Source organism: Papio anubis, chromosome 1 (assembly GCF_008728515.1).
Source record: "Papio anubis isolate 15944 chromosome 1, Panubis1.0, whole genome shotgun sequence".
Taxonomy (NCBI): domain Eukaryota; kingdom Metazoa; phylum Chordata; class Mammalia; order Primates; family Cercopithecidae; genus Papio; species Papio anubis.
Window position 1 is genome coordinate 161811953 of NC_044976.1, and position 23254 is coordinate 161835206.

The window sequence follows — 23254 nt, forward strand, 5'->3', positions numbered from 1 at the left end:
TCCATCTCAAAAAATAAATAAATAAATAAATAAATAAAAAGAATATTGATTTTCTGAAGTATTTGTGGTTATTTCTATTACCTACAGTTTCCAAAAATTTAGCAAAACTTATTTTAGATGTTATTGGCTTTTTAAAATAAAACAAAAAAAACAAAAATAAACAACAACAAACAGAGGTAAGGTCTTGCACTGTCACCAAAGCAGCAGTGCAATCTTAGCTCACTGTAGCCTTGAACTCCTGGGCCCAAGCTATCCTCCTGCCTTGGTCTCCCAAAGTGTTAGGATTACAGGTGTGAGCCTCCATGCCTAGCTAACCCTTATTTTTACATTTTCAGTTACCAAGTCGAATATATACATAAAATGCCAAAACAAAAATGCTTGGATTTTCTAGTGACTTTTTTTTTTTTTTTTTTGAGATGGAGGCTTGCTTTCTTGCCCAGGCTGGAGTGCAATGGCACAATCTCCACTTACTGCAACCTCTGCATCCTGGGTTCAAGCAATTATCCTGCCTCAGTCTCCTGACCAGCTGGAGCTACAGGCGTGCACCACCATGCCCAGTTACTTTTTGTGTTTTTAGTAGAGACAGTGCAGCATTTCACCATGTTGGCCGGCCTGGTCCTGAACTGACCTCAGGTGATCCACTCGCCTAGGCCTCCCAAAATGCTGGGATTACAGGCGTAAGCCACCATGCCCAGCCACTTTATTTTACTTGTTTATCAAACTATTACCATTAAAGAATCTATATTTTGCACAGTTTGGTTTTCATGAATTCAAATTAGATTATATTAGCATATTATGATAAAAATTTACCTATTCCTATTTTTATGCAAGTTTTTAAAAATTTCTGTGCAGAAACAACTAAAAAGAAGAAAAAAAGCAAAAGACCTTACAAGCCTCATAAATATTAAGTCAAAAATTCAGGAACTCGAATAAATTGATATCTGTTGATAAAATGAAAAAAGAATTCGACATCTTGTACATGTAGCAGTAATGATTCTAAAGTAATACGAAGTAATTTTTTTTTTTTTTTTTGAGACGGAGTCTTGCTCTGTCGCCCAGGCTGGAGTACAGTGGCGCAATCTCGGCTCACTGCAAGCTCCGCCTCCCGGGTTCACGCCATTCTCCTGCCTCAGCCTCCCGAGTAGCTGGGACTACAGGCGCCCACCACTGCGCCCGGCTAATTTTTTCTATTTTTAGTAGAGACGAGGTTTCACCATGGACTCGATCTCCTGACCTTGTGATCCGCCCGCCTCGGCCTCCCAAAGTGCTGGGATTATAGGCGTGAGCCACCACGCCCGGCCATATGAAGTAATTTTTGAAAATCAAATGGGCCAGGCCAATGTATTCAAATAAGTACCCTTTCCTCAAAAATGGTTACCTTGGGAGAAACATACTGAATGCAATGATGCTGTCAGTGCTCAAACTAGTTTTGGAACCCATCTTTTGATACTGCTTTCAAAACCTCAGGCAAACCCTTCTGTATAGCTTCATTTGTGTGGTAGACTCTGACAGGTGCTGCTCAGATATACCTTCAAGAAAAGGCTGGTCAGACAGCTTCCAGGGGTGGAGTTCCGTTCCCTGACAACTCCAGTGGTGGGCTTGGTCAGAGTCAGCCTCAGCTTTGATGCTGAGGTCAAACTTTTGGAGTGGTTTCCAGACAGTGACTAAACAAGGCCTGTGCAGTCCAGTGATCTTGCCCAAAGTGGGGTTCCTTTAATGGGCCTTCTTTGCTTCATTCTCCCTGATGAGGTGGCAGAGACAATGTCAGGTGCACATCTCAGCCTGACATCTCCTTCTCTCTATCTGGCTTTTCCCCCATTTTCTTCGCAGGTGTTACTCTCCAGTACATTTATTTACTTATTTATTTATTGACCCTCTGTCCCCAGGCTGGAGTACAGTGGCACAATCTCGGCTCACTACAACCTCTGTCTCCCAGGTCAAGTGATTCTTATGCCTCAGCCTCCTGAGTAGCTGGGATTACAGGTGCATGCCACCACACTGGGCTAATTTTTGTATTTTTAGTAGAGATGAGGTTTCACCCTGTTGGCCAGGCTGGTCTTGAACTCCTGGCCTCAAGGGGATTACCCGCCTTCCAAAGTGCTGGGATTACAGGTGTGAGTCACTGTGCCTGGCCCCCAATAAATTTTTTGTACTTTTTGTTTGTTTGTTTGTTTTGAGAGGGAGTCTTGCTCTGTCGCCTGGACTGGAGTGCAGTGGTGCCATCTCGGCTCACTGCAACCTCTGCCTCCTGGGTCCAAGCGATTCTCCTGCCTCAGCCTCCCGAGTAGCTGGGATTACAGGTGCCCGCCACCATGCCCAGCTAATTTTTGTATTTTAGTAGAGACTGAGTTTCACCATGTAGGCCAAGCTGGTCTCAAATTCTTAACCTCAGGTGATCTGCCCACTTTGGCCTGCCAAAGTGCTGACTCACACCGTTACAGGTGTGAGCCACCGCGCCCCGCCAAAAATGTGATCTTTATCCTTAAGACAACAAGGAATCAGGAAGCCCATTTTAAAAAGTTAGATTATATCTATGATTTAGAAAAACCATTCTGGATGCAATATAGAGAATAGATTGTGAGGTGGTGAGGAAGAAAGGAGAGTAGTTAAGAAACTGTGGCAAAATGTCAGGTAACAAAGAGATGATGTCAGCTTGGACTAGAATAGTGACACTTGGAGTCAGGCATAGTGACACCCATGTGTGGTCCCAGCTACTTGGAAGGCTGAGTCAGGAGGACCACTTGAGCCCAGGAGCCCAGGAGAGCAGCCTGGGCAACATAGTGAGAGCCTGTTTCTATAAAAAGGAAAAATAAGGCCAGGCGTGCTGGCTCAAGCCTGTAATCCCAGCACTTTGGGAGGCCAAGGCAGGTGGATCTCTTGAGGTCAGGAGTTCAAGACCAGCCTGGCCAACATGGTAGAATCCCGTCTCTACTAAAAATACAAGATTAGCCGGGTGTGGTGGGACACACCTGTAATCCCAGCTACTTGGGAGGCTGAGATAGGAGAATCACTTGAACCCAGGAGGCGGAGGCTGCAGTGAGCTGAGATTGTGCCACTGCCCTTCAGCCTGGGCAAGACAGAGCAAGACTATCTCACAAAAAAAGATAAAATATAGTGTCAGTTGGGATGAGGCTAAGTGGATATGAAGCTGGATAGCCTAATATGTGCTATTATTTTTATTTTATTTTTTTGAGATGGATTTTTGCTCTTGTTGCCCAGGCTGGAGTGCAATGGCACTAACTCAGCTCACCACAACTTCTGCCTCCCAGGTTCAAGTGATTCTCTTGCCTCAGCCTCCCGAGTAGCTGGGATTACAAGGCATGTGCCACCACGCCCGGCTATTTTTGTACTTTTCGCAGAGATTGGATTTCTCCATGTTGGTCAGACTGGTCTCAAACTCCCTACCTCAGACGATCCGCTTGCCTTGGACTCCCAAACTGCTGGGATTACAGATGTGAGCCACCGTGCCCGGTTTATGTTCTACTCTTAAAAATAGCAATTATTGGCCCGGCGTGGTGGCTTATGCCTATAATTCCAGCACTTTGGGAGGCCAAGGCAGGTGGATCACTTGAGGTCAGGAGTCAGACCAGCCTGACCAACATGGTGAAACCCTACCCTGTCTGTACTAAAAAAATACAGAATTAGCTGGGCGTGGTGGCTTATGCGTGTAATCCTGGCTACTTGGGAGGCTGAGGCAGGAAAATCATTTGAACCTGGGAGACGGAGGTTGCGGTGAGCCGAGAACGTGCCATTGTACTCCAGCCTGGGCAACAAGAGCAAAACTCCGTCTAAAAAATAAATAAATAAATGAAAAGTAAAATATATCATATGTTACATGATTACAAGTGTTTAAGAGAAAAATAAAGCCAGGTGAGGCTAGGGCCTCTGGGGCATGTATTGTTTGTTACGGTGGCCGGAAGGCCTCATTTAGGAAAGTAACCTGTGAGTAAACAAGGAGAGGCTTGGGCAGCTTGCAGTAGGCGTCATTATCTGGCACCTGATAAGCACATTATGAGTTTGATTTGAGGTCATCATGGAGAAAGTCAATTTGTCCCTGTCAAATTGAGAGGTGGTGCTTGTCTTATCTTAGTCCACAGAGAGAAAAATCTAATCTTTACTAAAGATTTTGACCTAAAATCTAACTTCTGCCATTTCTAAGAATTTCTTCCACTGTGCAGAGGGAAGCCAACCTGATGGGTAGCATAAGAGAATAAGCATGTCTGGCGTGGGGCAGTGGCTCATGCCTGTAATCCCAGCACTTTGCGAGCTGAGGCGGCGGATCACATGAGGTCAGGAGTTCGAGAGCAGCCTGGCCAATATGGTGAAACTCCTTCTCCACCAAAAATACAAAAGAAAAACAAATATTGCCGGGCGTGGTGGCGGGCACTGTAATCCCAGCTACTCAGGAGGCTGAGGCATGAGAATCGCTTGAACCCAGGAGGTGGAGGTTGCAGTGAGCCAAGATCATACCATTGCACTCCAGCCTGGGTGACAAGAGCAAAACTCCGTCTCAAGAAAAAAAAAAAAAAAGAGAATGAGCATGTCTAGAATGCAAAGTAACCTAGTCAGAGAATGTTAAAACTACAAGGGAGGGCCGGGCGCGGTGGCTCAAGCCTGTAACCCCAGCACTTTGGGAGGCCGAGACGGGCGAATCACGAGGTCAGGAGATCGAGACCATCCTGGCTAACACGGTGAAACCCCGTCTCTACTAAAAAATACAAAAAACTAGCCGGGCATGGTGGTGGGCGCCTGTAGTCCCAGCTACTCGGGAGGCTGAGGCAGGAGAATGGCGGGAACCCGGGAGGCGGAGCTTGCAGTGAGCTGAGATCCGGCCACTGCACTCCAGCCTGGGCGACAGAGCGGAGACTCCGTTTCAAAACAAAACAAAACAAAACAAAAAAAAGCCACAAGGGAATCTCAGAAATCATGTACCTCACTCCCCACCCATTTTACAGAGGAGGAAACTGCAGGATTAACTGAGGTGAGCCTTACGATAATTTAATGGTTAACCTGGTCTCAAATCTTTCTATTTTGAGTTTACTGATCGCTCCATTAGACCACACGGTCTCCCTAAGTGATGAGGATGAAGAGAGAATACTTTCATTACAGACTTCTCAATGCCCACTATTATCAGATCAGCCTTTGTTTTACTTCCCTGTGAGTTGATCATGCCCAGGAAGCGACATAAATGGAGTTAGAGAGGAAACTCTGACCTGTTGCTCATGGAATAATTTCCCATTCTCTGAAACTTCTTGCCCAAGGTAGGCTTCTTCAAGTAACTCAAAGAGTAGCAAAGTTCATTCTAATTAGCTCTCTGAACATGACATCTTCTGAGTTGTCTCATTGGTAGCTTCTAATGGCCACAAAAAGAAAACGGTGACCAGGCGGGGTGAGGTGGCTCATGCCTATAATCCCAGCACTTTGGGAGACTGAGGCAGGAGGCTCACTTGAGCCCAGAAGTTCAAGACCAGCCTGGCCAACATAGTGAAACCCCGTCTCTACTAAAAATACAAAAATTAGCCGGATGTAGTGGCACGTTCCTGTAATCCCAGCTACTCAAAAGGCTGAGGCACGGGAATCACTTGCACCCAGGAGGCGGAGGTTGCTGAAAGCCAAGATCACGCCACTGCATTCCAGTTTAGGCAACAGAGTTTCTGTCTCAACAAAACAAAAGGATGATCAACAGAAGAAAGGGAATTCTGATACTCAGATTATGCATATGTACAGAGTGGTTTGGATGGGACCTTGGAAAATTCTGCTGATTCCTGTGAAAGTATTTTTTTTTTTTTTTTTGAGACAGGGTTTCATTCTGTCACCCAGACTGGAGTGCTGTGGCATGATCCTGGCTCGCTACAATCTCTGCCTCCCAGGCTCAAGTGAGTCTCCTGCCTCAGCCTCCTCAGTGGCTGGGATTACAGGTGTGTGCCACTATTGCCCAGCTAATTTTTGTATTTTTTTCAGAGGCGGGGTTTCACTATGTTGGCCAGTCTGGTCTCGAACTCCTGACCTCGGATGATCCACCCACCTTGGTCTCCCAAAGTGCTGAGATTACAGCGTGAGCCACCACACCCGGCCTTGAGTATTTCTTTTTTGATGGCATGTTATTACAGTTCATCTACAAAATGTCAATTGAAAAAATACGAATGGGTTGGAGTCAGGCACGTTTTTATGTGCCCTAGATATTCCCCCCAAATGCCTTGCATCTTCACAACCACTGCCAAATACAATCCAATATTTCTTGCTATGTATACTTTTTAATAATTGGTTTCAGTGACATGATGATACACTTGAAAATCTTCGTATCTTTCTTTAGGTAGGAAGACGCTTTGAAGAACTTGAAGAGCTATATAGACATATCTGCTGAATCCTATCAGTTCTTTCCAGGGGATGTAGACAGGCTGAGGTTGGAATGGACCATGGTCAGGAACCAATTCATGAGTAGGCAACACCAACAAGAAGTAGAATCGAAATACAAAATCAGAGTCATAAAGAGTGATGGTTTGGGCAAATAGAGATTCATAATCATGTGCCAACAATCCAGATGGAGTTGTGTGGGCAGCGTTCTGCAGTAGCGGTGCCTCTGTTAAAGGCCAGTGGCAGAGCCCCTGTGGTTTGCGTGGAGAGAGAAGAAAGGAGAGATGCTTCCTTGGTTTTAAAGCCCCAGGATATTAACATCTGATCAGTGAAGCCTTTCTGGGTTCCCTTAGAGATGTGGTCATTCCTGTCTTGGAGCTACCAGGGCAATTGTATTTCTCCTGTGATATCTCATAGCTCTTTACTGTCTTGTGATATCATCACTTGTGTTGCGATCTTTACAGCCTCCAGAATGCCTAGGACAGTGCCTTGCACATAACAGGTGCACCAGAAATGTTTATTGATCTGAATACATAAGCCCGAATGCAGACAGACTATGAAAAATGGGAATACTAATAAGACCTACCACATAGGGTTACTGTGAGGATAACATAAAATAATCTACATAAAGTGCTTTGCTCAGGACTTGGCACACAGATACTTATTTAATATTAGCTATTATTATTCAATTATGTATTGAATTGGAACAATAAGTGATTATTTATTTATTTATTTATTTGAGACAGAGTCTCACTCTGTCACCCAGGCTGGAGTGCAATGGCATGCTCTTGGCTCACTGCAACCTCTGTCTCCTGGGTTCAAGTACTTCTCTTGCCTCAGTCTCCCAAGTAGCTGGGATTACAGGTGCCTGCCACTATGCCCAGCTGAGTTTCTTGTATTTTTAGTAGAGGCGGGGTTTCACCATTTTGGCCAGGCTGCTCTTAAACTCCTGACCTCAGGTGATCCACCAGCCTCAGCCTCCCAAAGTTCTGGAATTATAGGCGTGAGCCACCTCGCCCAGTTGAGAATTTATTTATTTATTTATCACATCAAACAGGTGTGATAAATAACTATAATGAACTATAAAAGGATTGTTGTACATGATAATTTAAATACTTGTTTCTGCCAACTGCTCTTTTAGTTTTTGTTTATTTTTTTGAGACGGGATCTTGCTCTGTCACCCAGGCTGGAGTGCAATGGCACGAACATGGCTCACTGAAGCTTCAACCTCCTGGGCTCAAGTGATCCTTTCTACTTCAGCCTCCTGAGTAGCTGGGATTACAGTCATGCACCAGCATACCTGGCTAATTTTTAAAAATTTATTTGTTGAGCAGGGTCTCGCTATGTTGCCCAGGCTGTTCTTTGACTCCTGGACTCAAACATTCCTCCTGCCTCAGCCTCCCAAAGTGCTGGGATTACAGATGTGAGCCACCACACCTAGCCTGGTCTTTTGGCTTTTAACAATTGGAATAAGCTTTGGGTAGCAAAATATGATATTTTTTATGTCCAGAGAATACTGTGTTTTAAAATATTTCTTATTTACTGATAACTGATATTGAGCTAAAGACCAAAGTTGGATTGATTTGAAATAAACAGACTTCAAATATTTAGAATCCACAGAGGCCCCAGTCAGATTAAGAATGAAGATAATTAGGCAGGGCGCAGTGACTCGTTACTGTAATCCCAGCACTTTGGGAGGCTGAGGTGGGCAGATTTCTTGAGTCCAGGAGTTCAAGACCAACCTGGGCAAAGTGACACAACCCTGTCTCTACAAAAAGTTGCAATTAAGTGGGCTTAGTGGCACATGCCTCTAGTCCCAGCTGCTTGGGAGGCTGAGATGGGAGGATCACCTGAGCCTGGGGAGTTCCAGGCTGCAGTGAGCAGTAATCAGGCCACTGAGTTCCAGCCTGGGTGACAGAGACTCTATCTCAAAAAAAAAAAAAAAAAAAAAGAATAAAGGTAGTTAAGACCATCTTGTGGGTTGGGTGTGGTGGCTGATGCCTATCAACCTGGGTAACATAGGGAGACTTCTGCCTCTACTTTAAATAAACAAACAGAGAAAAGCCCTTGTGTTTATCATTCAGGACTTAAATGGAAAGATCCTTGAAAATCTCAAGTAACTCTCATGAAGAAACCATATTTTTCTGCAGAAATTAGGTAATCTTTTTTAATGGATAGAAGTTGCCCAAATATGTATGATATGTTTGACATCATGAATGAATGGCATAGTGTAGGGAAAACAGGGCGAACAGGGATTTGTGCCTTCGTGCTCTCTCTTACAACCATTATGTTGTTCTGCATTATTTCAAGGGTTGGCAAACTTTTTCTGTAAAGGACCAGATGGTAAATATTCTGGGCTTTGTGGTCAAGGGTCTCTACTGTAACTACTCAGCTATGTCATTGTAGTGTGAAAGCACCATAGGCAATATGTAAACAAATGGCATGGCTGTGCTCTAGTAAAGCTTTATTTATAAAACTGGTTGTAGTTAGCAGACCAATGGTCTGCAATATCAAAGGACATGTCATATTATACCCTTCATATTCCGATTTCATTCTCCTATATTTTCTTTTTGTTTTTGTCTTTTCTTTTTTTTTCTTTCTTTCTTTCTTTCTTTTCTTTCTTTTTTTTTTTTTTTTTTGAGACAGCCGCCCAGGCTAGAGTGCAGCGATGCGATCTCGTCTCACTGCAATCTCTGCCTCCCGGGTTTAAATGATTCTTGTGCTTCAGCCTCCCGAGTATCTGGGATTACAGGCACCTGCCACCATGCGCAGCTAATTTCTGTACTTTCAGTAGAGACAAGAATTCTCCATGTTGGCCAGGCTGGTCTCTAACTCCTGGCCTCAAGTCATCTGCCTGCCTCAGTCTTCCAAAGTGCTGGGATTACAGATATGAGTCACCACGGCTGGCCTCATTCTCCTATATTTTCTTTTCTTTTTTGTGTCACAGGGTCTCGCTCTGTCACCCAGGCTAGAGTATAGTGGTGGGATCGCTGCTCACTGCAACCTTCACTTCCTGGGTTCAAGCGATCCTCTACCTTACCCTCTTGAGTAGCTGGGATTACAGGCATGTGCCACCATGCCCAGCCAATTTTTTCGGTAGAGATGAGGTTTTGCCACGTTGCCCAGGCAAGTCTCAAACTCCTGGCCTCAAGCAATCTGCCCGCCTCGGCCTCCCAAAATGCTGGGATTACAGGTGTGAGCTGCTGCACCTAGCCAGATTCTCTCAGGTTTTCATTTCCCAAATGTGTTATGCTGGTTTTCCTTCGCATGCTTCTGCACTCTCCTCCTAGAAAGTATCCCTCCACTTCTTCCTACCTGTGAATTCATCTGCATCTGCAAAAAACAAACAAACAAACAAACAAACAAACAAAAAAACCCCAAACAGAAACAAAGCAAAACTAATCCTCACAGTGAAGCCTTCCCAGATTTACTGCCGGGAAGAATTAAGTGGTTTTTTTGGCTTGCTTGTTTTTTTTCCCACAGAAACTCTATTATAGCACTTCCATTATAGTATAGCACTTTCTTCTTGGTCTTGTAATTTTTAAATGTTTGTTGTCCTTTCCTTGTCCCCTTTTCAGTGGACAGTAAATCCCCTGAAAATGGAAAGGTTTTTGGTTCTATTATATTTGTATTATTAGATCTAGCACAGCGCCTGACACGTAGTAGGAGTTTAATAAATGCTTATAAAGATGATGCAGAAAGCATACTCTAGAATGAGCCTGAGAGTACCAATCACTTGAATTATATATATCTACACCATAACATTACGTTTAATTCGTTTTGAATGTAAAGTAATAACTTTGGAGAGGCTTTTAGTTTTTATGACATCAAATAAAGGAGTTTGACCAGGTTTTTTGTGTTCCATTCATCTACTTGTGTAGATACTAGCGTCTGCCATCTAGGTAGGTTCTATTTCTTATTTATTTATTTTTTTTCCCTAGACGGAGTCTTGCTGTGTCTCCCAGGCTGGAGTGTAGTGGCACAATCTCGGCTTACTGCAACCAGGTAGTTTCTATTTTTAAGAAAACAGTAATAATATAGAGAAGAAGTGGTATTTTCTCAGTCATTTGGAACTGCTATAACAAAGTTCCATAAACTGGATATCTTATAAACAATGGAAATTTATTTCTTACACTCTGGAGCCTGGAAGTCCCAGATCAAGATGTCAGCATAGTTGGTTATAGACTGCTGTCTTCTCATTGAATCATCATCTGTCAGAAAGAAAGTAAGCTCACTGGCCACTTCTTTGAAGGGCACTAATCCCATTCATGAGGGCTCCACCCTCATGACCTGATCACCTTCCAAAGGCTCCACCTTGTCCAAATACCATCACATTAGGAATTAGGTTTCAACATACCAATTTTTGGGGGGCACAAACATTCAGTCCCTAACATATAGATAATGGCCACCTATATTTGGCCTTGTCATACAACCTGCCATAGAATGCCATTCATGACAGGTGAAATACTGCTTTATTTTTCCTGTTTTCACACTATATATAGGCAGAATCATACCATATGCATTTTTTTTTTTTTTTTTGAGACAGAGTCTGGCTCTGTCACCCAGGCTAGAGTGATCTCAGCTCACTGCAACTTCCCTTTCCCAGCTTCAAGCAATTCTCCTGCCTCAGCCTCCTGAGTAGCTGGGATTACAGGCACCTGCCACCAAACCAGTCTAATTTTTGTATTTTTAGTAGAGATGGAGTTTCACTATGTTGGCTAGGCTGGTCTCAAACTCCTGACCTTAAATGATCCACCTACTTTGGCCTCCTGAAGTGCTGAGATTACAGGCATGAACCACTGCTCCTGGCCATACAATATATATTTATTTGTGACTTTTCTCATTCAATATTATGTTATTGAGGCTTATCTATAATGAAACTTGCAGCTATTTTTTACTCATTTATTGTTAGTGGTTTTTTAAACCATTGAATGGTATTCCACTGTAGGATCACACCACACCCTTAAGGATCTGGGGCATATTTAGGAGATGTAACTTTTCAGGTGGATGAATCAGGGAGGGGGAAGGGTCTAAAGGATTTTTCGGATGATTGTGGTGCTGTTGACTGAGATCAGGAGAGGATTAGTTCTCTGGGGAGGTGGATGAGTTTAGGTTAAAGAAGGAGTGGCCAGTTGACTAGGAATAGACCTTAGAATGCTGGCCTGTGTTAAGGACTCAGCTGAGATTAGGGGCCCCAGTATGGACAGAGCTGGGACTTTCGTTGGAATAACTGCATTTGGAAGTGTGCGGTGCAGGAGTTGGACTGGATGCGGGTTGGAGACTTGCAGCACACTCAGCAGGCAGGTTGATGAAGGAAGCGTGGAGGAACTAGTGTAGGTTTCCTCTTAAGGACCAGGCTTGGAATTGTTTGTTGTTCGTAACTTTAGTCCACATTACACTGTGAGAGCTCTGCGACATGATCTTACTGAACCACTAAGACATCACAGCTTCATTCTCAGGTTTTAGGGACATTTACAGGGGATTTACGCTTTCGTAATGGCCAAGGAAAGTATCCCAGCCACGAGAAAGGCTTGCTTTGGAGATTAGAATAGCTGGTTGGCTTTTTGAGTTTCCTAAAAAGTAGAAAAGATCCCCTGAGACTATGTCAACAAATATTAATTATTGCTCATCAATTCCTTAAACTGGCAGCGTGACTTAAACCTAAGTACTGTCCTCCCAGCTTCAATCCAGAGAAATGTGGGAATGCCTACTCTACCATGTTCAAACTGGAATATACATGCTGAGTCTCATTCCCATTGGGAAATATCCAAAGTTATTGTGACAGGACTATATTTTGAGCAATGTTGGTGATTTGTTTTTTGGAGCACAAAGCAAGCAATAAATCTGTCACCCTGAAAAAAATCAGGTTATGACCTAACGGAAGGAGCAAATTGTGACTTTAGGTAAAAAAGAGTGACCTACCAGGGAGGGTAATTTATCATGATAACAAAATTGCTGGTGCTCTCCCGGCTGACCAGGAAGAAGGGCTGCAGTAAGCAAATTCAAGAGATGCAAGAGTCCGAATATTTTTAACTGATCAATATTTCCAGGGTTCACAAGCAGCCAAAACACTGTCATTGTTCAGAGTGAGTACATTGCTCACCTGATTTGTAAAAGGAAAAAAAAAAGAGAGCTTTAATTATTCTCTTTAAAGAAACGTCATCACTCAACAACAGGCATTCTTTGTAGGAGGAAAATAAATATCTCCCAGGGATTTAAGTGAGAATTTTTGATTTTTTTTTTTTTTTTTGGTAAGGAAGCAAGAGATTATGTTACCTGGAAATGCTTAAGGAAGTTGATTATTGAGGTTTAATGTCCTTCACCCACTCTTGTGTTGGAACTGTTCCTCCTGGAGAGAAAACCAAGCAAATAATATAGGGAATTATTAATAAAATAATTACATATGCAAAACTAGGGACACAGTAGATATATCTTCCATTTGCCCCTTCAGATCTTTATCCTTCCTACTCCATCCACCCTGCTCAGCTCCCTGGAGACCAATTCCCAGGACTCCCCTGTCCGCTGGCTTTTGGTTGGGTTCAGTCAATAGGCGGCCCCTGCTGGAGAGCAGAGGGAAGAGAGGTTGGGGCATTACTCCTCCATCTCCCTCTCTGCAGAGTGGCTGCAGCTGACTTTGCCCCTCTTCTGAAGGTTACAGTTCCTGTAGCATGATCTTTTCTGCACAGCCCTTTCTGTCTCCAGAGTCCAGTAACACTTCCCTTCCCTTGACCCTTTAGTCCCGGGGTGATAGATGTGCCCCACTGTTACTACCTCAGGAGACTGCATTGGCATGCTGCGTTGTCTGCTTAATCCTTGACTGACCCACAACCTGAGTAGCACTTTCTTTTTTTTTTTTGAGATGATGTCTCGCTCTGTCATCCAGGCTGGAGTGCAGTGGTGCGATCTCCGCTCACTGCAACCTCTGCCTCCTAGGTTCAACCTATTCTTTTGCCTCAGCTTTCCAAGCAGCTGGGACTACAGGAGCATGCCACCATGCCCAGATTTTTTTTTTGTATTTTTAGTAGAGGCGGAGTTTCACCATACTGGCCAGGCTGGTCTCAAACTCCTAACCTTGTGATCCACCCACCTCGGCCTCCCAAAGTGCTGGGATTACAGGCGTGAGCCACCACGCCCGGCTTAAGTAGCACTTTCTATAGACCTCAACATCATCATGGCCTTTCAGGGATTCTGAATAACTGGGATGCTTCAATAGGCTTTCCTCTCCTTAAACAGTCAGTCATCACATGAAAAATATGATGCTTGTGTTATGTGGCTATACCTCTATTGGCTCCTCAATATTGATAGCCACATAGTACATTCAAGCTTTGGATTATTATAAAACTATGATTTTTATCCATAGATTTCGCTGACAAGTACAAACACGATAAACCCTATCCAGCTTTATGTCACTGTTGCTTCCTAATAAAGTTGAAGGCTAGGTAAAGCACTCAGTTTCCGGGCATTAACACCCATTATCTCTCTCAGCCACCATTGCCGTATGGCCCTACTTATTTTCACTTCAACAGCCTACACATTCAACCTTCCTCCCAACAAACTTGGCAGGCTCATCCCATTTCTCAGAAGAGATTTAATAGCAGTGAGTTCATGTACTACGAAGACTTCATTACTTTTATTAGCTCTCCATGCTCTCTGCTTACTGGTGCACTGAGAGGTATTACTGAATAATCTATAGTTGTCAGTAATATAAATATGCCCTAGCCTAGTACAGCTTTAATTCTACTTATTTTATTTTCTTATTAGGACATTTTGGAAGGACTTAGAGGGATTTCCTTGTGTAGAGGAATTTGCTGCAGAGCAATGTTAGTTGATGTCCAACTTATGAATAGAGCAGGAACCCCAATTTTCATATGCCTGGGCACCTGATGGAATGCATTCATAATGTCAAGTGGCATGCTGATTCCTGTTGCATTTCAGCTATGGCAAACTTTTAGAAAGAAAAGACCTTATTTGCTACTCCTTTTGGTTGTATTCTATAGCTTAAACAAGTTACATTCTTCATGCATCTATTTGCTCACCTATAATGTGTGTATATGCTTAAATTGTACCCTGAATATCTTTCTACAAAAATATTATAACCAAAACTACTGAATAGTATTTTGTAAAAGATTTGGTTGCCTATTATCTCTATATTAACTGAATCATACTATTATAATAGAGGTGTATACGTGCTGAAAGAACCTGGAAGAGGTGACATAGATTGGAAGTAACTGAAAGTAGAATATATTTGATTTATTTGATTAAAACAAATACTGATAAAGCAGAACACCCAACATCAATTGCACATAACCTTTCATTTCTTTTCTTTTTCTTTTTTTTTAGAGACACGGTCTCACTATGTTGCCCAGGCTGGTCTCAAACTCCTGGCCTCAAGTGATCCTCCCACTCTGGCCTCCCAAAGTGCTGGGATTACAGGTGTGAGCCGCCTTGCCCAACCCACATAATCTTCTAATAGCCTTAGCCTTTAGTATTACTTCTACAGAGCAGAAAAGAAAGGAAATGAATATTTGTGTCAGCTACTGAACTAAGAACTTTACAAACACTATGTCATTTTAATATTTAAATTAAATTTACTTTCAATTTTTATTTCTTAACAAACCCTAATGATGAAGCCTAACATCATTCATTTAGGTATTACACAAATCTCTCATATATTTTAAACAGAGTAGTATATATATTTTATATTTGAGACAGAATCTCACTCTGTTGCCCAGGCTGTAGTAGAGTGGCACAGTCACAGCTCACTGCAGCCTCCGCTGCCTGGGCTCAAGTGATCCTCCCACCTCAGCCTCCCAAGTTTAAGATAAAACTCATAAGCCACTCTCACATTCTGGCACAGTAGATAATTACCTTCCCTCCTTCACTCCCTAATCTTTTTTTTTTTTTTTTAAGATGAAGTCTCACTCTGTCACCCAGGCTAGAGTGCAGTGGCACGATCTTGTGCTCACTGCAACCTCCACCTCTTGGGTTCAAGTGATTCCTCTGCCTCAGCCTCCCAAGTAGCTGGGATTACAGGTGGCCACCACTACACCCGGCTAATTTTGTATTTTTGGTAGAGACGGGGTTTCACCATGTTGGCCAGGCTGGTGATGAACTCCTGACCTCAGGTGATCCACCCACCTAGGCCTCCCAAAGTGCTGAGATTATAGGCGTGAGCCACCATGCCTGGTCATTCACTCCCTAATCCTATCCATCATCAAGCTCCAGTGTGCTTATCATTAAATTCTCTCTCCACAGGACGTGGTGGCTCATGACTGTCATCTCAGCACTTTGGGAGGCTGTGAGGGGGCAGATTGCTTGAGGCCAGGTGTTCGAGACCAGCCTAAGCAATCCAGCGAGATCCCCATCTGTACAAAAAAAAAAAAAAAAGTAAAAACCAGTATTTCTTGAATCCACTCACTTGTCAATATCTTCACTAGCACCACACTAGATCAAATTCCTAGTGCTCTTGCCTGCACTAACACAGTAACTCACTGCAGATGCTTGAGTCAGTCAGAAAGATTTTACAAAATTCAGATCTGATCATATTAACCAGCAAATCAAAGGCCTTTAAGTGACTTTATTATTATTATTATTATTCTGAGTCAGGGTGTGGCTTTATTACCCAGGCTAGAGTGCAGTGGTGTGATCTCAGTTCACTGCAGCCTCCACCTCCCAGGCTCAAGCCATCCTCCCACCTCAGCCTCCCAAGTAGGTGGGACTATAGGCGCTCACCCCCATGCCTCTCTAATTTTTGTAATTTTTGGTAGTGTCAGGGTTTTGCCATGTTGCCCAGGCTGATCTTGAACTCTTGGGCTCAAGTGATACTCCTGCCTTGGCCTCCCAAAGTGCTGGAATTACTGGCGTGAGCCGCTGCACCTGGCCAGGCTTGCAACTTCTGACCCCTGTTTTCCTCTTCAGCCAGTATCTTATTGGTTTTCAGTGCTTTCGTGGTTTTGGCCTTATTTCAGTCCCTCAAATATACCTAACTCCCTCCTACCATTGGGCTTTTGCACATGTATTTTCCTGTTACTGGTATGCTCTCCTGTATTTAGTCACTTGCTATATTCCAGTTTTTTTTTTTGAGACAGTCTCTCTGTGTTGCCCAGGTTGGAGGGCAGCCCAGGCTGGAGGGCAGTGGTGCGATCTTGACTCCCTGCAACTTCCGCCTCCTTGGTTCAAGAGATTCTCCTGCCTCAGCCTCTCGAGTAGCTGGGATTACAGGAGTGCACCACCATGCCCGGCTAAGTTTGTATTTTTAGTAGACATGGGGTTTTACCATGTTGGCCAGGCTGCTCTCCTGACCTCAAGTAATCCACTCACCTCTGCCTCCCAAAGTGCTGGGATTACTGGCATGAGCCACGGCTCCTGGCCTGTTTTTGCTTTCTATTTTACCTTCAGATACACGGTTGTGGCATGCAGAAGCTCAACAAATATTTGCTATGAATATATATATATATATATATATATATCCACACACATATATATACACATATATACATACACACACACACACACACAAACACACATATATTACCAAATTCCCATTTTTTTTTTTTTTTTTGCGGTGGAGTCTTGCTCTGTCGTCCAGGCTGGAGTGCATTGGCGCCGTCTTGGCTAACTGCAGCCTTTGCCTCCCAGGTTCAAGTGATTCTCCTGCCTCAGTCTCCCAAGTAGCTAGGACCACCTCCAGCTAATTTTGTACTTTTAGTAGAGATGGGCCAGGCTGGTCTCGAACTCCTGACCTCAGGTGATCCACTTGCCTTGACCTCCCAAAGTGCTAGGATTACAGGCATGAACCACTGCCTGGTCCCAAATTCCATTTTTTTGTTTGCCTTTTAACTTTGTAGCAAAATATAAAAGTGTTGTGCCAAAATTAAAATTTTGTTTGCCCTTTAATATGTACTGATGTTTAAACATTTAACATAGTTAAATCTATCAATCATTCCATTATGGCTTTTTTTATTGGTATCATGCTTCAACAGCCCTCTGTCACTTGAAGAAAATATAAATTATTATGTATTTTTAATGATATAGCTCTTTCTTTGGAAAACATTAAATTTTTAACTATCTGGAATGGATTTGAGGACAAGATGATAGGTAGTGAAGCTTTTATTCTCCATATAGTAGCCATTTGTCCCAAAATACTTCATTGAATGCTCCATCATTCCTCCAAAGACTTAAAATGCCCCTTGTTTAAAAAAATTTTTTGGGGGGGTCTCTCATTGTTCTGAATACCCCCATCTCTGTACAGGGGAGCTGTTTTCTTCTTTCTTTCTTCTTTATTGCCTATTAAACTTTTTGTTCCTTAAAACCATATGTGTGTGTGTATACACACACACACACACACACACACACACATATATATATATATATATTTTTTTTTTCTGAGACAGGGTCTTGCTCTGTCATCCAAGCTGGAGTGCAGTGGCATAAACACTGCTCACTGCAGCCTTGACCTCCTCTTGGGCTCAAGTGATGCTTCATGTCAGCCTCCTGAGATGATGGACTATAGGCACACACTACTGTACCCAGCTAATTTTTTCATTTTTTGTAGAGATGGGGTCTTCCTATGTTGCCCAGGCTGGTCTTGAACTTGGAGCCTCAAGTGATCCTCCTACTTCAGCCTCCCAGTGTAAGCCACCACATCCAGCCACAGATATTTTTAAATTTAAATTTTCTTTCATTTATCTGTCATTTTGGTGATGCAGTATTTTAATAATGGTGGCTTTATAAAGCATTTTAATATATGATTACATCAATTATCTCTGGCTATAATTATGCTTCATAACAACCACCCAAAATGCAATAGCTAACAGGGTTCCAGGAGATAGTTAAAATCTAATGCTGTAAGGCATTTATTATATGTAATAAATTAACTATGTACCATCTTGGGAGAATTGAGAAAATAGACACGAATGATTTTTTTATAGGACTTATTTTCCTCATGGAAACCCCATTAAGGAAGTATGGCTTAAAACAAACATTTGTTTAGCTCATGAATCTGTAGTTGTGATTTAAGCTGAGCACTTTTTATGGTTTTAGCTGGGCTCATTTTCATGTCTGGTGGTCTGCTGGCTGTGGGCTGGGGTGATGTGTGTGACTGGGTCTCATTTATTTTATCCTTTAGTGGACTAGCTCAGACATGTTCACACAGTGAAGTGCAGAGGGCAAAACAGGAATTACATGCACAAGCACTTTGTCAAGCCTCTGCTTGCAGCAAGTTTTCTAATGTCTTATTGGTCAAAACAAGTCACATGGCTAACCTCAGGCCTGAGGGGCTGGGAAATATACTCCACTTTCTCATGGAAGGAGCTGTGGAATCATATCGCAGAAAAGGTGAATGCAGGGTGGATTAGAGAATTGGGGCCATGGTAGGATTCCATTGTTTTTCTTTGGAATTCTTTACTGGCTTATTCTGCAAACTTGTTCTGTTTTAGAATTACTTTGTCAAGACAAAAAACTCCCATGGGTTTGCATGAAGAGAAAACGTAAGTCAGCTCCTTCCACGTGCAAAGGACATGGTCTCATTGCTTTTTATGGCTGTATAGTATTCCATGGTGTATATATACACATTTTCTTTGTTCAGTCTATTATTGATGGGTATTTAGGCTGATTCCATGTCTTTGTTATTGTGAATAGTGCTGCAATGAACTTACAGGTGCATGTGTCTTTTTTTTTTTTTTTTTGAGATAGCATCTCGCTCTGTCACTAAGACTGGAGTGCAGTGGCACAATCTCGGCTCACTACAACCTCCACCTCCTGGTTCAAGTGATTCTCTTGCCTCAGCCTTCCGAGTAGCTGGGACTACAGGCATGTGCTACCATGCCTGGGTAATTTTTTGTATTTTTAGTAGAGACAGTGTTTCACCGGGTTAGCCAGGATGTTCTGGATCTCCTGACCTCATGATCTACCTGCCTCCCAAAGTGCTGGGATTACAGGTGTGAGCCACCGCACCCCGCCTACATGTGTCTTTATAATAGAATGATTTATATTCCTTTGGGTGTATACTCAGTAATCGGATTGCTGGCTCGAATGGTATTTCTGTCTCTAGGTCTTTGAGGAATTGCCACACTGTCTTCCACAATGGTTGAACTAATTTACGCTCCCACCAACAGTGCAAAAGTGTTCCCTTTTCTCCACAACCTTGCCAGTATCTATTATTTTTTGACCTTTTCATAACAGACCATTATCCTTAGCAAACTAATGCATGAACAGAAAACCAAATACCACATGTTATCACTTACAAGTGGAAGCTAAATTATGAGAACACACGGACACATCGAGGGGAACAATACATATGGGGCCACTGAGGCAAGGCAGGAGGAGGAGAGGATCAGGAAAAAAATAACCAATGGATACCAGGCTTAACACCCGATGATGAAATAATCTGTACAACAAAACTCCACGACTCCATGCTTACTTGGTGTGTAAATAAACAAAACTCTGCACATCCTGTACATGTATCCATGAACTTAAAATAAAAGTTTTTTTTTAAAGAAAATGTAAGTCAGATGTTCAGCTAGATGCTTTTACATATTCATTTCATTTAATCTTTCAGCAAATGAAAGTAGCTGTTTGTCAAGTCAAGGGCCAGGATTGCTCATCTCAGCAGGCCGAGGACGAGGCCGAGATCGAGACCATCCTGGCACACGGTGAAACCCCTGCCTCACACACAGGCCGGGCAGGCATGCATGCCTGCAGTCCCAGTTGCCGGGAGGCTGAGGTCGAGGAGCGGATGGAGCTGCGAGCCGAGATCCGGCCACCGTGACCCAGCCTGGCTTACAGAGCGACTGTCCAAAAAGAAAGCAGCCGTCATCACTGACCTTTTTTGAGATGGAGCCCTGTGCCGTCGCCTCAGGCAGGAGCATATGGTGCGATCCTCGGCTCACTGCAAGCCCGCCTCCCGGGTTCATTCTCCCAAGGCCCCTCAGCCTCCTGAATAGCTGGGACTACAGGCACCTGCCACTCACTCCAGCTAATTTTTGTATTTGTAGTAGAGAGGGGTTTCACCTGCGGTTAGCCAGGATGGTCTTGACTCTGACCTCGCGGATCCAATCTGCCCTGGCCTCCCAGCAGTTGGGATTACAGGCGTGAGCCACCACTTGGCTAATTTTTCTATTTTTAGTAGAGACAGGGTTTCACCATATTGACCAGGCTGGTCTCGAACTCCTGACATTGTGATCCACCTGCCTCGGCCTCCCAAAGTGCTGGGATTACAGGTGTGAGCCACTGCACCAGGCCTCATCACCCACATTTTATGGGTAAGGAAATTGAGTCCAGATGGATGAAATAACTGTTTAATCAGATAACAAGGTACAGAATCTGGAGTCAAACTCATTTCCTGCTTCATTGTATACTTCTCCTTCCACTGTTCCCTGACTGCTTCCTCTGATGACTGCTGAGAGGATCAAGCCATGATAATGGCCATGAACGAACTCGGAAGACTGGAATGTGAGCTGCTACCCAGTGATTTCGAAGTTCCCTAAATATCCATGTTTCTGTAAATAGAGCTCATGAAGGTTTTAATTTGTAGAAGAATCTCTGTATATCCTTCCTGTTTTATCCACAGTTTGGCGTAGATAACATAATTGACATGATTGACTGAAGGAGATTAAATAATCACAAGAGAAGCATAGTTGAGGTTTATTATGAAGGCACTAACTTTTACAGCTCTATTGTGTTATAATCCATTCAATTTTCTGGTAATTTAGAAGAACAGCTATTTATAAGGGAAGATTAGCTATGTCTTCAGGCTGCCAAAACATTCCTTTGGGAGGCTTTGATTGGAGTTCAGAAATGACGTAAAAGAGGTGAGGCCTGGCTCTCTGAGCTGGGAGTGACGGCATGGGTAATGTCACATGCTGTCTTATATTAAAAGAAAAACCTCAGACAAATTAAATTTAACAAAGTATAACGGAGCAAAGAGCGAGTCGTGGATCAGGCAGCCTCCCAGAACAGAGTAGGCTGAGAGAGACTCCAGCACAGCCATGTGGTGGAAGATGATGTATAGACAGAAAAAGAAGAGTGACATACAGAAAACAGAAGTGAGGTACAGACACAGCTGAACTGGTTACAGCTCAGCATTTGCCTGGTTTGAAGAGCTGGCCGCCTTTGGCCAAAACTTGATTGGCACAAGAGTAGTTTGTGGTCTGTTTACACATCTAGTTAGGTTACAGTTCACGCTAATGGAGACATCTTTGGCTGAACTTAAAATATGTGAGGAGGCAGCTTTAGGCTAAACTTAATTGAACGCTCATTTTATTTTATTCTTTTGGCAAATTGTGCTCAATAGGTAAATTCCTCTGTAGGATGCCAGTCATTTTAAAAGTGAAATGTTTTGATTGAAACATTTGATTCAATGTTTTGATTAGCAAAGTGTTCATTGCTAGAGTTTCCAGGAGCAAGCAGCGGTAGAAACATTAGCAACATAATTTCCTGAAGTTAAACTTATTTTGCTGTGGATATACTTATTTTGAGATGGGATCTTTCTATCTTGCCCAGGGTAGACTGGAACTCTTGGGCTCAAATGATCATCCCACCTCAGCCTCTCAGTAATAGGGACCATAGGCTCGTTGCCACCCCACTCAGTGTAGCTGTGGATATTTTCAATGAGAGCCAAACCAATTCGTGTGTGAAAACCTAGTCATACAGCCAGGTGTCTTAGAACTTTGTTGACCCCACATGGAAATAGTTGGAGGTGGGAAGGGAAAGGTGAATTCTTAGAGCCCTGGTCCCTGGAACTCCCTGGTGCTCAAGCCCCATGGCTTTGCACTGGGTAATTTACACCACTTCGTAACTCGTGAACACATTAATTATGCAACAGTTGGTTAGTTTCCTTAATCTTCATGGGACTTGCCATGCCACAACCCTGAAAATAGTATGGTGTGTACCTTAAACTTGCTGTAGGTGAAAAATACAACTCAATCACTTTGTCTTCTGTGCTTAGATGACAGGACTTTCTGAAGCAATACATGGAAACTTAATAATGTCCATCAAGAGCATATTAGAGAATAAATCTTATGTAAGAATAGTGCTGAACATTTAGAGAAAGGAGACTGTCAGAATTTGTCTATTCAGTGTGAATTTGAGGGTAGTTGTAAGGATTAGAGGTAATGTATGTTAAAGTGTCTAGTCCACAGCAGGCACTTTACACATATTAGCTATGATGATCGCAGAGGTGGAGCTGTCTGCGCTGGCATCATTTGAATGGAAGGTTGAAGGTTGAGATCAGTGACGTACAAAGCTCATTGGAATTTCCTTAGGAGCTTTCTAAAGTTTACATTTCCAGGTTCCAGCACTAGAGATTCTTATTCTTATTTAATGGATTTTTAAAAACAATGCCCTGCAGCTGATTCTGAGGGCCAGCTAGATTTAGAAAATCCCAGATGAGGGGATTTCTAAATTCTCTTTCAGCTGTACCATCCAGAGGCTGGAATATTGAGGAGGTTTTTTTGTGATCCTCATTGCTCAAGCTCGTGCAAATTTGCATTTAACCAAAGTCAACTGATTTTATTGTGCTTCCTCTCAAGGTATGAGAGTCTGTAAACTGGTTGGAAACATAAAGGGATACTAAATCTGAGAAAGCAGTTTCTCCACACTCATACAGAACACCTCACACCAGATGTGCAGGTTTTTTCCCCACACCAACCAATTCTCCAACACCATATGGGTGTCCTGCAATTCAGTTTAATTCTGTCACTCTCTACCTGAAGTTAGATTCAGATGTCACAAGTGAATGGGCTCAGTTCCACAAGACTCCCCCTACTCAGATGCCAGTTGCAAGTCCAGGCCTTCCGTGCTTCTGACTGACCTGTTACAAATTGGGGATTTTTTTTTTTGAGACAGTCTCATTCTGTCACCCAGGCTGGAGTGAAGTGACTTAATCTCAGCTCACTGCAAC